Source organism: Hipposideros armiger, unplaced genomic scaffold, assembly GCF_001890085.2.
Source record: "Hipposideros armiger isolate ML-2016 unplaced genomic scaffold, ASM189008v1 scaffold_696, whole genome shotgun sequence".
NCBI lineage: Eukaryota > Metazoa > Chordata > Mammalia > Chiroptera > Hipposideridae > Hipposideros > Hipposideros armiger.
This window is the reverse complement of record NW_017732046.1, coordinates 776,633-782,045: the sequence shown is the minus strand read 5'-3', so window position 1 is coordinate 782,045 and position 5,413 is coordinate 776,633. Positions and strand designations below refer to the sequence as shown.

Below are 5,413 nucleotides of genomic sequence, written 5' to 3'. Positions count from 1 at the left end.
CGAGACTCAAAGATTTGGTTAGAGATGGAGGGTAAACTAGAATTATGATTTCTTGCTTCCTTGTCTGTTGCTTATTATACCTCATCATGCTGAACTGCACTTGCCCTTCAGATTAAAAAATAACTGGTTTACCTAACAAACTCTTTTATTTATAGGCTGTTACTATTTAAAACCGTTTCACATTTCTAAAGTAGCAACAAGGAATCATAAGTTCTTAAGGAGAATTTCTTGGCAGTGACATAATAAAAGTGTTTTAGAAAGGTTAGCCTGTCAAGGGCATTCTAAATAGACCAGAAAAGATGATGACTAGAGTTAGAAAAAGGGATAAATCAGTGAGGCCTCAGAGATGCATTGGATATGGGGCACAGAGTGAAGGCAAGAATTACAGATGATGCCAGAGGAGTGGTGATCCACTGACAGAACTGAGGAGGCCCAGACTACAAGCCAGCTCTGGATGGACAAAGATGTTAAATTTAAGGGATGGAGGCTGATATTTAGGAGGAGGTTGGAGATACAAGACTGGACATCTATATGGGGTTGATACTGGAAATGGAGATTTACGAGTCATTAGTGCTGAGGTAAAGATGGAAACTACAAGAATGAATGAATAGTTTACCAAGGGCAAAAGTCCTGGGAGAAAACTTGAGGGCTGTGGTGGAGATGGCGAATTGTGCTCCAAAATCCATTTCCCCTACCATAGAATACAGTTGTTGCTGGGAAAGGAACTTCCCAGCCATGAACTGTATTTTCCAGCTACCCTTGTATCAGAAGTGGCCATGTGACTAGTTATCTCCTATGGAGAATGAGAAGAAGTGATGAGTGTCACTTCCAGGACAAAGTCTTAAAGCAGATATACCTACTCCATTCTCTTTTTCCCCTTTGGCTGGCTGGATGCAGGTAACATGGAGGCCCTAGAGCCTGGGGAGGGTGGGGGATGGGGTGAGCCATAGAACGGAAGGAGCCTGGGTCCCTGGGTGGAGGAAATCCACCTGCCAACAGGAAAAACCCTGTGGACTAATGCATAAGTGAGAAGTAGACTTCTTTTGTGATTGGGCCATTATAATTTTTGGAACTATTTGTTATTGAAGGTTGGCCTACAACAAGAGCCCTTAAGTAATGTCAGGTTGATGAAGTGAATGGCAGGGCAAAGGGGATAGAAAAGCGGAATATTTAGCTAAAGAAAAAAGGGGGGGGGGCAGTGATTAGAGAAATAGAAGGAGAGCTCCAAAAGTGCAGTTTTAAAGAAACCAAGGGAGGAACAGCCTCAAGCAGAAAAGAAGTGGTCAACAGTGTTAAGTGGTCAAAGGCCGGGGAGGGAGACTGATAATGAGGGGAAAAACATGAGGCCTAGCATTAAGAAGATAGTGCACAACCTTCCCCAAACAAAATACAGATACAGGCATGGATTTGAAAAAAGACCCAAGGCCACGTGGCCAGTATTGTCTTTCTTTCCACTTGTTTTGCTGTTGGGCTTTTCTTTCTGGCTCTGAAGGAGCCTGAACTTCAGAACATCCCCAAAGGACTCTGTAGCACAGTCCAAAGCCAATGGAAAAGTGACGTGAACCCTGCCATTATGTAATGCAGTGGAAGAGCCCCTTGGTTGGGCTGCTTTACAGGAACCAACTCCTGACACATCTGGGACCGCTAGCCTAATAGGACAAACGGGAGAGGCGTTTTTGTTTGTAAGAGGAAAGGAGAAAAAGAGCTCCAGCCTTGACCCAGGCTGACTACAGCATGTCCCTTGGGAAGCAGCAGGTGGGGATCCTCCTGCCTGTGTTGCAAGAAGAGGCAGCACCTGCAGGTCAGGGGAAGGGGCCAGCAAAGGGGCTGGAGCCAGCATGGAGCAGCAGTGAAGTCGGGCCAGCCTTCGAGCCAGGAACTTTCTGTATTTGGGGAGCCTTCAGCAAAACAGACTAAATCATGTAGTCTGCTTCTCCTGCCTTATTTAATTATATTAGTTTAAATTAAGTACAAAAACAAAACAAAATGAATCCTCAGTAACATTTAAAAAGGTCTTTCTGCTCACCATGGGGTCTGACTAAGCTTTGAAATCAAACCAGGGTCCAAATCTTGATTTACACCACATGATGCCAAAGAGGGCCTAGGGTGGGCTGGAGGGGCTCTCACCCCATCTGCATCTGCCCCCCGGACCACCCCAAAGACAAAATAAAAAGAGCATCGCAAATGTCAACAATGTAAAATGTGACTAAATGCATTGTTAGAAAATGCAAATAATATGTTAGCTATATTTTAATAAAAATCTTTTAAAAATTAAATAAATAAATAAAGTGGAAAAAAAAAGGAAACGCAAATGAAGCAAATGCAGTGTTGTGGTAAGTCTGCAGGTGCTCATTCCAACCCAGTTGTCACCCCTGAGCCCCTCTTAACATGGAAACTCTGGGGCCTCCTCTGGCTCCATGAATGATGTCCTCTTGTTCTTGGCGGTTGTTTAGCCCCCTTTCATCTTGGGTTCTTTGTCTGGGAAATGACCTCCCGAGGCCATGGTGCGGACTACTACGTGAGATGACATATAAACTACCTGTTTGTTCCCAGTCCCCACTTCCCTGACAGAAGCTTGGTCATGGTCTACTTCTGAAGTAGACTTTGCTACTGTGTGAATTGGACATTGTAGAGCACAGGAGAAAGTGGAACCTGCCTCTCCTGGGTCCTCATTTGTCTGGATGGAGCCCAGTACTCAGAGCAGCTGAGTTCTCACAGTTAAGTGCTTTCCTTGTAGAAGCCGAGTCACTCGTCCAACCTAAAAGGCAGAAACCTCACCGGCAAAACTCCAAAACCAATATTATTAAATTATGGGTCAGAGGATCACCCAACTTCCCATCCAATATCAGGATTTCTCCCACAGCTTCCTCGATGGGTGATCAGCCAGGATCTTCTTAACCAGAATCTTCTAGAAAAAGCCAGACAGTTCATTGCCTTCTTTATGAGGTGTCCACCCCATCGCCAATCAACCTTATGTTGAGCCAAATCTACCTTTCTGTAGTGATCCTTGTTCTGCTCTTTGGAGCAAACTAGAATAAATATAATCCCTTTTCCACATGACTACCATTTAAATATTTTACTACAGTTATCAGGTCTCCCTCATTCCTTATCCACATCATCTCTTTTTCAAAGTTAACTATCTCTGCTCCCTCAACATGGTACATAGACTTTTAGCATCCTGTGTACCCAACTTTGAAATTGTTCTTATTCATTAAAAATCTTTTGAAATTTTATTAATAATAAGGGCCACAAGTGGACCCAAAGCTCCTAGGTGTAACTTAAAGAAGGCAGAATGCAATGAAAATACTGCCCATCTTTTTTTTTTAATTTTATATATTTTATTTTTCAATTACAGTTGACATTCAATATTATTTATATTAGTTTCAGGTGTGCAGCAAAGTGGTTAGACATTATATAATTTAACAAGTGATACCCCGACAAGTCTAGCACCCATCTGACACCATACACAGTTATTATAATATTATTGATTATATTCCCTATGCTGTACTTTAAGTCCCCATGGCTATCTTGTAACTACCAATTTATACTTAATCTCTTCACCTTTTTCACCCAGCTCTCAAGCCCCCACCTATCTGGCAACCATCAATTTGCTCTTTGTATCTATGAGTCGGTTTCTGTTAACAGGGGCTTTTCAAAGTCCAGCCTGAGATTCCTTACAGAAACTTCCAGCACAGAAAACTGAACAAGTGCTACACCTGTGTAAATTATCAGGGCAAACTCAATGAGACCTGCCAAGGAAAGTCAGACAGAGAAAGACAAATACTGTACGTTCTCGCTTATAGGTGGAATAAAAAACAGTCAAACTCAGGGGGGGCCAGCCGAGTGGCGCGATGGTTAAGAACTCGCTTGGGATGCCAGAGGGCCCCGGTTCGGATCCCACATATGAGGGTCAGTGACACTGCCCTCTATAGCTAAGATGCTGAACAACAGCTCAACCTGGAGCTGGGCTGCCGTGAGTTGCTGGCGACGGCGTAGGCTGCAGTCCCTGTGGCAGTGGGTTGCCATGGGCTACCTTGTGTAGCCTGCAGCCAGCGTGAGTGGCCGTCCAGAAGCCAGCGACTGATCTGCTTTGCCCGGGAAGAGCGCAATGATGGTGCCAACTTGGGCCAGTGAAGCAACGTCCTCCACAACTAGACTGAAGAATAAAACGACAGCAACTCATCTGTTCCCCTTCCCCCAATTCCCCAGCGCTGTTCCCATCCCCCCAATTCTCCAATAAAAGTCTTTAAAAAAAAAACCAGTCAAACTCAGAAACAGAAGAAGGTGGTTACCAGGGGCTGGGGCAGGGGGTGCAGGGAATGGGGAGATGTTGTCACAACATCCAGAAGGGTTTATTAGTTTCAACATAATACCATTCTCAGTGTGGCAAGATTCTTGATTTGGGGGCCAAACGTTGAGTCTGGGCTTCATGGAATGTGTAAGTTATCCAGGTGACAGCTGCTGAGTCGCGATCAGAAAAATGAGGGCCAGGTGGGAGCTAGATCTTCCTCCTTCAGCTCCCTCCAAGGGCAAAGGCGGTCAGCTGAGGCAGTCATCTCTATGGGAGCTGGCCATGAGTCGGCAGACATCTGGCTTTTCATCCTGGTACAACTGGCACTTGAGGGGTAGGAGCTAGCTCATATCTTCCAAGGGCTTCTTCCCAATGACGATGACCCAAGGCACATACTCGTGGGTGGCTACAGAGCATCTGTAAGCTGGGCGTTCATATCTAAGAGCTGCGTGCCGCCGTCCCCCACTGCGCACTCCATGATGGAGCTGGGGTACACCTTCAGGGCATAGATCTGCAGGCATGGCTTCAGATTGTTCTTCATGTCATACATCTCCTCTAAGCAGACAATGGCCAGGACGTTCCTCTCTAGCTGGTCCAACAGACAGGTCTCCACCATGTTAAGCTTGCACTCCTCGTCCCCGTGCTGGCACAGGGCCTCTCTTTCACTTGCCACTGATGTTCTGTTCCTTGGTGTTTCCATAGGTCCAGGTGTTTCCAGGACCATCAGCCACGTCAGGAAGAGCTCTCAGACCAGGAAGTGCTGGCATCTAGGACACAGCACCTCGTAGTAGAGACTCACGTTGACAGGTGGCAAGTGGGATTTTCCGAGGGGCACCTGTAGGCACAGGTTAGCAGCTTTACAGGGATCCTCCCCCTTGGGGAGTGTGCCCAGCAGGGACTCACGTGCCACCGCGGGGACCTGGAGCAGAAGCACCAGCAGGAAAAGCAGGATTGGAGACCAGGTCATTACCACGTGGGCACAGGAGCCACAGTGGGAGCCACATTGGGAGCCAGAATACTGCCGATCTTGAGCTGTATGAGCATATTTACAATTTCTTTCTTTCTTTCTTTTCTTTCTTTCTTTCTTTCTTTCTTTCTTTCTTTCTTTCTTTCTTTCTTTCT

At 45.8% G+C, this 5,413-nt stretch overlaps 1 pseudogene; it reads right to left on the bottom strand.

Annotated features, from left to right (window-relative positions):
* Positions 1–4,539: 4,539 nt before the first annotated feature.
* LOC109373251 (gamma-interferon-inducible-lysosomal thiol reductase-like) lies at positions 4,540–5,258 on the bottom strand (annotated as a pseudogene).
* Between the last annotated feature and the right edge of the window lie 155 nt (positions 5,259–5,413).